Raw genomic sequence first — 10,860 nt, 5'->3', positions numbered from 1 at the left:
AAATGTTAAACTAAAGCTATAACGTATATGCAAAGGACCTGATACCAAGCTGTGTGGGCCCTGTACTTGCTGCTTCAGTCTCTCTAAGTTCATAATGACCTTGCTCAGTTAATTTAGAGAGACTTGTTCTCCTAGTGTCCTCCATCCTCTCTGGCTTTTAGTCTTTCCACCTCCACTTTCACAGGGTACCCTTAGCCCTGGGGGAGGGATTTGATGAAGACATCTCATTCAGAGCTGTATATTTCTCTCTCTCTCTCTCTCTCTCTCTCTCTCTCTCTCTCTCTCTCTCTCTCTCTCTCCCCCCTCTTTCTCTCTCTCTCTCCCTTCCTCCCTCCCTTCCTCCCTCCCTTCCTCCCTCCCTCCCTCCACCCCCCTCCATAACGTCTGGCTGTGGGATTATGTATTTGTTCCCATCTACTGCAGCAGGAAGTTTCTCTGATGGCTGAACAAGGCACTGATCTATGAGTGTAGTAGAATATCAATAGGTATTTTATTGTTACTTTTTCCTTTTTGTTTAGACCAGTAGTATTTGGTTTTACTATAGGTCACCCAAGCAGTATCAGGTTCATCTCACGAAGTGAGCTTTAAGTCAAATCAGACATTGCTTGGCTATTCCCGCAATCTTTGCGCCCACCATTGCCCTAGCATATTTTACAAGCAGGACAGATTGTAGGTCAAAGGTTTGGTAGCTGGGTTGGTGTTTACATTTCTCTTTGGGTAACCTGTAGAGTGCCTTCTTCTACCAAAGACTCTAAAATGATGGGAGTGAAGTTTCAACATAGGTACATGCTTGACAACTCCATGTTCAATGTGTTGTGCGAGTGTTGTCTTCAGCACTAGGACCTAGGACCTTACTGGTTGGTTTGTGGGGATCAACCTAATTGCTTGGTAATAGCCTGGGTTGCTTGGGTATTTCCATGTGACCTTTTTGGCCAACAACTCAATTGGATGAAACCCAGTTCAAGTACTGGAAGTTTCATTTGAAGACAAGAGATGGTCAACGGGGACTCCATCTTGCTCACAATTTGGAGACTTCATTAGGATTATCTCCATATAGCTTAAGAAGATTACAGTGCACCAGCTTTTTATATCACTCCTCAAATACACCTTAATTCCACCTGATTCTCCCTACATTCTCTCTCTTAATCCTATTTCCCCTACACCTCCCCACATGATCCTCCTGTTCCTGTCCTCTGTCCCCCAGTCTACACATAAAATTTATTCTATTTCTCCCTCCCAGGGAAATCTATGTGTCTCCTCCTCAAGCCCTTCCTCTATACCTAACTTCTCTCAATCTTTGGACTGTAGTTTGGTTCTCGTTTTTTAAAGACTAATATCTACATATAAGTGAATACATACCATATTTATATTTCTGGGTCTGGGTTACCTTACTCAGACTGATTTTTTTCTAGTTCCATCCATTTCCCTGCACATTTAGTGATATCATTAGACTTATCATTTTTAACAAATGAATAATATTCCATCATGTAAATGTACCACAATTTCTTTATTCATTCTTAAGTTGAGAGACATCTAGTTTGCTTCCAATTTTTGGATATTATGAATAGAATAACAATGGACATGGTTTTGAGCAAATGTCCTTGTGATAGGAAGAAGTGAACTTTGGATATATGGCCAAGAATGGTATAGCTGGATATTGAGGCAGATCGGTTCCCATCTTCATGAGGAACTGTCATATTGATTACCATAGTGGCTACACAAGTTTGCACTCCCAACAGCATTGGAGGAGTGTTCCCCTTACTCCACATCCTTGCCAGCATGAGCTGACTTATGTTATTGATCTTAGCCATTCTGATAGGTATAAGATGGAATCTCAAAGTAGTTTTAATTTGCATTTCCCTGATGACTAAGGGTGTTGAACAATTATTTAAGTGATTCTCAGATATTTGAGTTTCCTATATTAAAAAAAAATTTCTGTTTAGATCTGCACCCTATTTTTAATTGAACTATTTGGGTTTTTGGTGTCTAGTTTCTTGAGTTCTTTATATATTTTGAGTATTAGTCTGCTATCAGATTTGGAATTGATGAAAATTTTTTCTCATTCTGTAGGCTGGTTTTCTTTGTTTTATGTTTAAAACCATATAATTTTAAAAACTTATAGTGAGTACATGTGATAATTACCTTTCTGGGTCTGGGTTACCTCACTCAAAATGATGTTTTCTAGCACCATCCATTTGCCTGCAAAATTCAAGATGCCATTATTTTTTCTGCTATGTAGTACTCCATTGTGTAAATGTACCACATTTTCCTTATCCATTATTCAGTTGAACGGAATTTAGGTTGTTTTCAGGTTCTGGCTATGACAAACAATGCTGCTATGAACATAGTTGAGCACATGTCTTCTGTAGGAAGTCTTACAGCCAATGGTTACCCACCCACTGGGGTGTGGCTTCATACTATTTATGCCAATGTACAGCATGTATCTGACCTCTTTTCCAGCTGTGGGATTCAGTTTCTGTTCTCCATTCCAGCAGAGGATTCTTACTTGTGAGTCTACCCCTAAATAAAAGTCTATTTTTCTCAATTCTGAGCTAGTGTGAAATTTCTTTTAAACTTCCTTTATCATCATCTGGCACCAAACATGGGTAACTACATCCACATAAAAACCCGAGAAACCTCAAAAATTAATTCTGGACACAAAAGAACAGAGTTAAGCATGGTTTGCTAGCGGCATTTTCTTGGATGGGCTCTGTTTGCTAAAAGCAAGCAGAGACATGGCTCCTTTAAGAAGGATTTTCCTGATTCAGCCATAGAAGGAAAAATGCTATGGCCATTTTAAAATGCCGGCTTTCTGGGTCCTGCCAGCACAAACTCTGACTCCTTCAGGCAAGAGGTTTGGCTACAGAGCATTTGACTGGGGTTTGTGAGCAGATTGCTGCAGTTTGCTTAATGGCAACATGGATGGTTGTGTACCTGGAAGTGGAGCAGTGTGTGTGGCTCTCACAGGGCTAGCAGCTCCACTATGCTGGACTGGGCGGGACTAGCAGGCAATACCATATTTGACCTAGGAATATTGCAGCTTAGATTCTTAAGCATTTAGCATTTTAAGAAGTGCTTCTGATCAGAAAATAATTACAGATGTGCAATAAGGACAAATCCACATTTAAAAAGACCTATAAATGGGTCACAGTGTTGGATAAATGTACGTAGGCTTGGGAGAGAAAAAAAAGAGTATAGAGAATTGAAAAGACAGACAGTCATAGATTAAAGGAGTATACATAATAAAATAAATATTAAAAAGCAATAAAATAAAAATAAGCCACAAAAAGATGTAAAATTCAGAGAGAGTCTGGATTATGTATATTATTGTGTTATCTTTCAATTTTTTGACTGTGAAGGAGCTAAGTACAGAGAGACATTTCATTGTATGGGCTGCTAAGCTAAACCAGCATGTATATTATAAAGGTATCATTACTTCGAAATTTGGGTCTAAAGATATATTGCTTTGGAAAAGTTCTTCTCTTGTTTCCACAGAATATGAGAACCTATGGATTGCTTCCAGACCAATATGGTTTCATGGAACAAGACCCCCTGAAAGGTTGCTGTAAACAACCCCACAACGAAAATACTTTGTCCAAAAAACAGCAGGAAGCACTTTGGAGAGAAAAACTACTCCCATATTCCCAAATATTGTTTATAAATGTTTCTTTACATTTAAGGGGGTATATGATATAGATATGAATAATTTGCATTGGTATGGATCTTGGTTTATTGATACAAATTTAAGGTGAATTTTGTTATACTGTATATGTATATATATATATATATATATATATATATATATATATATTTCTGCCCTTGATTAAGGTATTGTGTTTGTATAGTTTATTTTAAAATGTAATGTATAATTAAGAAATATAGGTTAATAGATAGTCATCTACAATAGTCAGGCTTATAGATATGTTAGTTAAATTTTCTAGATATATAGAGATACATTTCAGTTAGTTAGGTATTCTTCAAATCTTTCAGAGAACTTCAGAATATGGCATTTAAATGTTTTAAAAATTTAGAACTTTTCATGACAGTGAGACACATCTGCTCCTGGCAGCACCAATCTACTTCAAGAAAAAGATGGGCATCAAAGAGGCTCCTTATGGAGTTTATTAGATGAACTGGACATGCAGGATCCACAAAGAAAAGACTGTTGAACTTGCCTAAAGGTGAGATAATCCTTTGGGGTTCCTGCTTCATGACAGAGTCTGTGAGACATTCTGCAGGATACAAAAGAAAGTGACTCAACTATCTTTGAAAGTTCCTGCTTCATGGAAAAGTCTGCCAGATACTATGGGCCTATAGGTTGTAGATGGATGCACCAATGGTACAGAAGAACTTTGGGTGACTGTCCAGGCAGTGAGATGCCTCTGTCATTTCTAGAGTTTTGGAAGTTGTTTACAGTGAACTTCCTGTTGACTTAGGTAATATATTCTTCTGGAGTCTTTGATGGAGTTAAAGAATGGATAGATAGTTATAGTTTTCCTAAATTATAATAAAAGATAAAGTAAGTAAAAATATTGTAACTGTAATTCTTGCTTGATAACTGATTTGTTATAAGTAATTTTACTATGTTAAAGTTCAAGCTTTCCTTTTTGTTTAAACAGAAAAGGGGAAGTGGTGTAGGAGGTCCTTCTGTCTATGTGTTGCTTTCATTGGTTAATAAAGAACTGCTCTGAGCCTATGGCAGGAAAGAACAGAACTAAGCAGGGAAAGCAAGGCTGTATGCTGGAATGAAGAAGGGCGGAGTCAGAGAGACACCATGGATCTGATGCCAGAGATACACGTATTAGAACTTTGCTGGTAGTCCACAACCTCGTGTTGATATACAAATTAATAGAAATAGACTAAATTAAGATGTATGGGTTAGTTAATAAGAAGTTAGAGCTAATGGGCCAAGCAATAAATTGATGAATACAGTTTCTGTGTGGTTATTTCAGGGCTAGGCGGCCAAGACAAATGAGTGGCTCCTTCCCTTGCAACACATGTCCTTGTGGCACAATTGAGCATCCTTTGAATATATACCAAAAAGTGGTATTACTGGGTCTTGAGGAAGGTTGTTTCCTAATTTTCTGAGAAATCGCCACACTGACTTCCAAAGGGGTTGTACCAGCTTGCATTCCCACCAGCGATGCAGAAGTGTTCCCTTTTCCCCACAACCTCTCCAGAATAAGACATCATCAGTGTTTTGATCTTGGCCATTCTTACAGGTGTAAGATGGAATCTCAGAGTTGTTTTGATTTGCATTTCTCTGATGACTAAGGATGTTGAAGCATTTCCTTAAGTGTCTTTTAGCCATTTTAGATTCCTCTGTTGAGAGTTCTCTGTTTAGATCTGTACTCCATTTTTTATTAAATTATTTGTTCTTTTGATGACCAATTTCTTAAGTTCTTTGTATATTGTGGAGATCAGACCTCTGTTTGATGTGGGGTTGGTGAAGATCTTTTCCCATTCTGTAGGCTGTCATTTTGTCTTATTGACCGTGTCCTTTGCTTTACAGAAGCTTTTCAGTTTCAGGAGGTCCCATTTATTAAATGTTTCTCTTAGTGTCTGTGCTACTGAAGTTGTATTTAGGAAGTGGTCTCCTGTGCCAATGTGTTCAAGTTTACTTTCCACTTTCTCTTTTATGAGGTTCAGTGTGGCTGTCTTTATGTTAAGGTCTTTGATTCATTTGGACTTGAGTTTTGTGCATGGTGATAGATAAGGGTTTTTTCATTCTTCTACAGGTGGATATCCAGTTATGCCAGCACCATTTGTTAAATATGCTTTCTTTTTTCCATTTGATATTTTTTGCTTGTCAAAAAATCAGGTGTTCAAAGGTGTGTGGATTAATATCTGGGTCTTCAATTTGTTTCCATTGGTCCTCCTGACTGTTTTCATGCCAATACCAGGCTCCCCTTTTCATTTCTGATTTTGCTACTTTGGATATTTTCTCCTGCCTTTTAGTTAGTTTGGATAAGTGTTTGTCTATCTTGTTAATCTTCCCAAAGAACCAACTCTTTGTTTCACTGATTTTTTGTACTGTTATCTTTGTTTATATTTTATTGAATTTTGTTCTGAGTTTAATTATTTCTTGCCATCTTCTACTTTTGGGTATGATTTCTTCTTTTGGGTCCAGAGCTTTGAGATGTGCTGTTAAGTTACTACTGTGAGATCACTCCAATTTTCTTCATGTAGACACTTAGTACTAGGAACTTGCCTCTGAGAAATGACTTTCATTGCATTCTGTAAAATTGGATGTATATTCTTTTTCATCCAATTCTAGAAAGTCTTTAATGTCTTCCTTAATTTTTGTCTTGGTCTGCTTTTCCATTCAGTTGTGAATTGTTCAGTTTTCATGAGTTTGTAAGCTTCCTATTCCTGTTTTTGTTGCTATCTAGCTTTAATCCATGATAGAGGAGATTCATGGAGTTATTTCAAATTTCTTCTATGTTTAGTGACTTGCTTTGTGACCTAGTATGTAGCCAATTTTGAAGAAAGTTCTATGAGGTACAGAGAAGAAGGTATATTATTTTGTGCTTGGTTGAAATGTTCTGTAAATATCTGTTAGATACATTTGGTTTGCACATCAGTTAGCACCAGCACTACTCTGTTTGGTTTTTGTCTAGATTATTTGTCTATTGGTGAGAGTATGGTATTGAAGTCTCCAATTATAAGTGTGTGAGAGTCAATCTGTGATATAGCAGTGTTTATTTTATGAACTTGGGTACCCTTATGTTTGGGGCATAGATGTTAAAAACCTGCAATGTCCTCTTGGTGGATTTTTTTTTTCTTTGGTGAGTATTACTGTTCTTCCCTAGCTCTTCTCATAAATTTTGGTTTGAAATCTATTTTGTTAGATATAAAAATAGCTATACCAGCTTGCTTCTTAGGTCCATTTGCTTGAAATATCTTTTTACAACCCTTTACTCTAATATAATGTCTAGCCTTGATATTAAGGTATATTTCTTGCATGCAGTAAGTAGAAGGATGAATCCTGTTTTGTACTTATTCTGTTAGTTGGCAGTATTTTGTTATACCATATAAGCTTTGCAGGACACCATCCATAGAATAAGCAAAAAGTTATTAAATCCTTGGGTGGTGATATTGTCTGCAATTATATAACTTTCAAATTTATTGAATTATTTATTAATCAAATAAACTTAACCTTCATTGTAAGATTTCAGTTAATTGCTGTAGGTGTAATAATCTTTATTGGCCAGCAGGTGTCCCAGTTACAGGCACATGGCAGAGAGTTTAGACTGGTGATAATGTGAACAGTCCCACTCTGCTCCACACTGGTGCCTGATTAAATATTGACAAATATGCTTGACAAATTAAGAGCAATTAAATCAATTCCATACACAAAGAGAAGGGTTTGGGGGGGTTTTGTTGTTGTTTGTTTGTTTGTTTGTTTGGTGGCTAGAATATCAAGGAACCCTGAGCTTGTGAACTAGGAACACAAACCTGAAGCTGGGGTCGAGGTGGGGGGAGTGAAGTATGTACAAAACCGGGAAATTGCCAAGTCACTGCGCAGTGGACCCAAGGGGTAGCTCCGCTGCGGCAGGGTTTTGGGAAAAAAAAAAAAAAAAAACACTTAGTAGATAAAATCAAGCCAGGAGGGTAGGGGTAGGAGACCTTAGACCTCAGACCTTTTGAGTTGGGGGAGGGAAGTTTGGAGAAGTTCTTTGTGAACTTAGAGATGGGATCAGAGAGGAAAGGGAGCATACAGCATGTCTTCTGCTACAGAGCTGGGGATGAGATGCTGTTTTTCTGGGGGTTTTTGTTTTTTAGAGAACTATATGCCTCCTCCTGTAAATGTTTTCATATCTATTTAAATAAATATTTGCTATCCTGAAGCAGAATTTTAAAGTAGTCCCAATTTTTTTCACAAGCACTACTTTTGGAAAACATAGGAACCACACAATGCAGAATCAGAGATCTTGGTGCCTGTGTGTAAGCTCATCTGAAAGGTCAGTTGTGCCACCTCTAACATCCGTGCCAAGCCAGGGGTTCCAGCTCTCCCAAGGCTCCCTCCTTCCCACCAGGTTCCAGCAGTGGTCTCTTGTGAATACAAGTCCTGTTCCCTGAGAGCTGAGCATGAGATTTGTCACAAGGCCTTGAGCAAGGGGAACCTGAATGTACTAGTAAGAGTAGTATGAGGAGCTGGGCGGTGGTGGCGCACACCTTTAATCCCAGCACTTGGAAGGCAGCGGCAGGTGGGTCCCTGTGAGTTAGAGGCCAGCCTGGTCTACAAAGTTAGTTCTAGGACAGACCCAAAAACCTGTCTCAAAACAAACAAACAACAAACAAAAAATAGTAATACAATGTTAAGCTTTTTGGGCTCTTTTGGGGGGCCACCAGCTCCCAGATGAATCACACATGGAGTCTTATTCTTAGTTATAAACATCTGACTTTAGCTTGGCCCATTTCCTTCCAGCTTGCTTTACCTTGTCCTATCTACCTTTTGGCCTCTGTATTTTTCCCATTTTCTTACTTCTATAACTATTACTCTTAGTCTGTGGATTGCTGTGTAGCTGGGTGGCTCGTCCCTGATGGCCTCCTCCTCTAGGGCTACTTCTCTGACTGCCCCCTCCTGAGATTTCTCCTTCTGTTTATTGTCTCTGCCTGCCAGCCCCGCCTATCCTTTCTCCTGCCTTGCTATTGGCCATTCTGTTCTTTTTTTTTATTTTTTTTTGGTTTATTTTTTTTATATTTAAAAAATTTCCATCTCCTCCCCTCTTCCTCTCCCTTCCCTCCCCTCCCCTCCACCCATATCCCCCCTCCCTCTTCAGGCCAAGGAGCTGAGCTTTGACTCTTCTGCATGGACAGGCTCTGTGGGAGCCTTCTCAGCTTGGTTGGCCGTTCTGTTCTTTATTAGACCCTTGAGTGTTCTAAACAGGCAAAGTATCACAGCTTCACATTGTAAAACAAATGCAACATAAACAAGAGAAACATGCCTTAACATAAAATTCCCAACATCTGAGTGCTCAGTTCTCTTTACACGATTGTCTCTGTTGAGCAGCAATTCAAATATTAGTTGTGTCATTAGATACAGTAAAACCATCAACCTGACCTGGTGCCCTCAGCATGGTCTTCCGCAATAAGCAGACAGAAGTTGCCAGACTCACCCTTTAGTAACTCCCAGGATTTATTCTTTCTGTTCCCTCTTCTAAATCTCCTCATAGGCCTGGAGCTTAGAGGTCACTAAAGGATGCTTTCTCCCTGCAGGACACTTCCCACCACAGACCACCTTCTGCTTACCTCGATCAGCCTCCTCCACCTCTCCTTTTAGTGGCTACAAAACAATAAACAAACAAACAAATAAGTAGAGATTTTTTCCCTTCTCCACATATCCTATTGGCAGAGCCTATGGTACTTGTTCATCAAACTGTCTTGTTCACCTTTGGTCACCAGGAAAATATCTTTTTCCTTTGCATCAGCTACAGTAACATGATTGCTTCTAGTCAACAGAAGGCATGGTGCTGATGTGGCAGTTAAGGAAGCAGAATGACGTAATGCAAGGCGCTTGAGTTTGAACCACTGATGATTAGAGAGCAGCTACTTTGCCTGCAGTATAAATGCACGCAAGAAAGTTTGGAATTTTGTCTGGCTCCCTAAGACAGCTACTCCCTCTCCCTCAGCCCAGCCTATGGTCCCATTCCAACCTCAGATCTCAGCAGACTGCTTCCTCCTATCGGGCTATCTCAGCCTGTCTTCTGAAAGTAGTAGTCTTTTCTCCCCCACCCCATCCCTAGTTTTCCTTGTGGGAAAGGAGGAGTGGGATGAAAAGGTATACTTTGGGAAAACACGAATGAGAAAAGAAATGTCTCTTTATGTCACAAATGAGCACGCTCCTCAGATGCCAAGGCGGGTATGCCTCTCCAGGAACCACATTGCTATCCATTCTGATAACATGGAAATCTGAGGCATAATCCACTTTAGATGGTTCAGGTCATAAGCACCAGATACCGAATTTCTGCTATTCAACACAAGCATAAAAATGTGAGCCCTTGTTTAAAATACAAGAAAAAGATATCATTTAAAGTCTAAATTAGAAAATGTTTCCTTTTCATCTGAAGTTTCTCTTTCCAACAGAGACATTTTACATTCACTTTTTAATGTTGCTATCAATAAAATACTAAATTTTAAATCATTATCATAAATTTAACTGTGTATATTATAAAACCGGTTTTAAATGCAAATAGAAGAACATTTAATTTATATGTAAAATCATTGAAATTACCCAATTCGTATTTTACAGTTCATGTATGCATTTGTGTTTTATAATAACAATGTAAATATTAATCAAAAATGGAACACATTATCCCCAATGATCACTAAGAGCCAGTGGTTTCTGGAATGGAATTGCTTTGCCCTCACTTGAATTGAAATGCACTCCCTTACACTGTGAGTCCACTAGGATGCTGTGTTCACAGGGTATCATGAGTAATGTGTAATGTGAATGAGGCAGCATCTTCCATGTATGTCCTCCTCTCACATGCAAGCTCCATTCTTGAGAGATGGCTCAGAGAATTAGAGCACTAGCTGCTCTTCCAGAGGTCATGAGTTCAATTCCTAGCAACCACATGGTGGCTCACAACCATCTGTAATGAGATCTGGTGCCCTCTTCTGGCATGCAGGCATGCATGGAGGTAGAATGGTGCATAAATAAATAAATGAACATGTAAATAAATAAAATATGAAAAAACACAAGCTGAAGGATGGAATGATTAAGAATTTACAGATGGTGACAACAGTATTAGCTCAAGTGCAGTATGACTCTGAACATTAGGCCTTATGTGACATGCTTATAGGCCCCTTTTGCTTACTGATGCAAGGTGTACCTCCTGGACACAGGGATATTGT

This window comes from Arvicola amphibius, chromosome 12 (genome assembly GCF_903992535.2).
Source record: "Arvicola amphibius chromosome 12, mArvAmp1.2, whole genome shotgun sequence".
NCBI lineage: Eukaryota > Metazoa > Chordata > Mammalia > Rodentia > Cricetidae > Arvicola > Arvicola amphibius.
Note: the sequence above shows the minus strand (reverse complement) of the source record.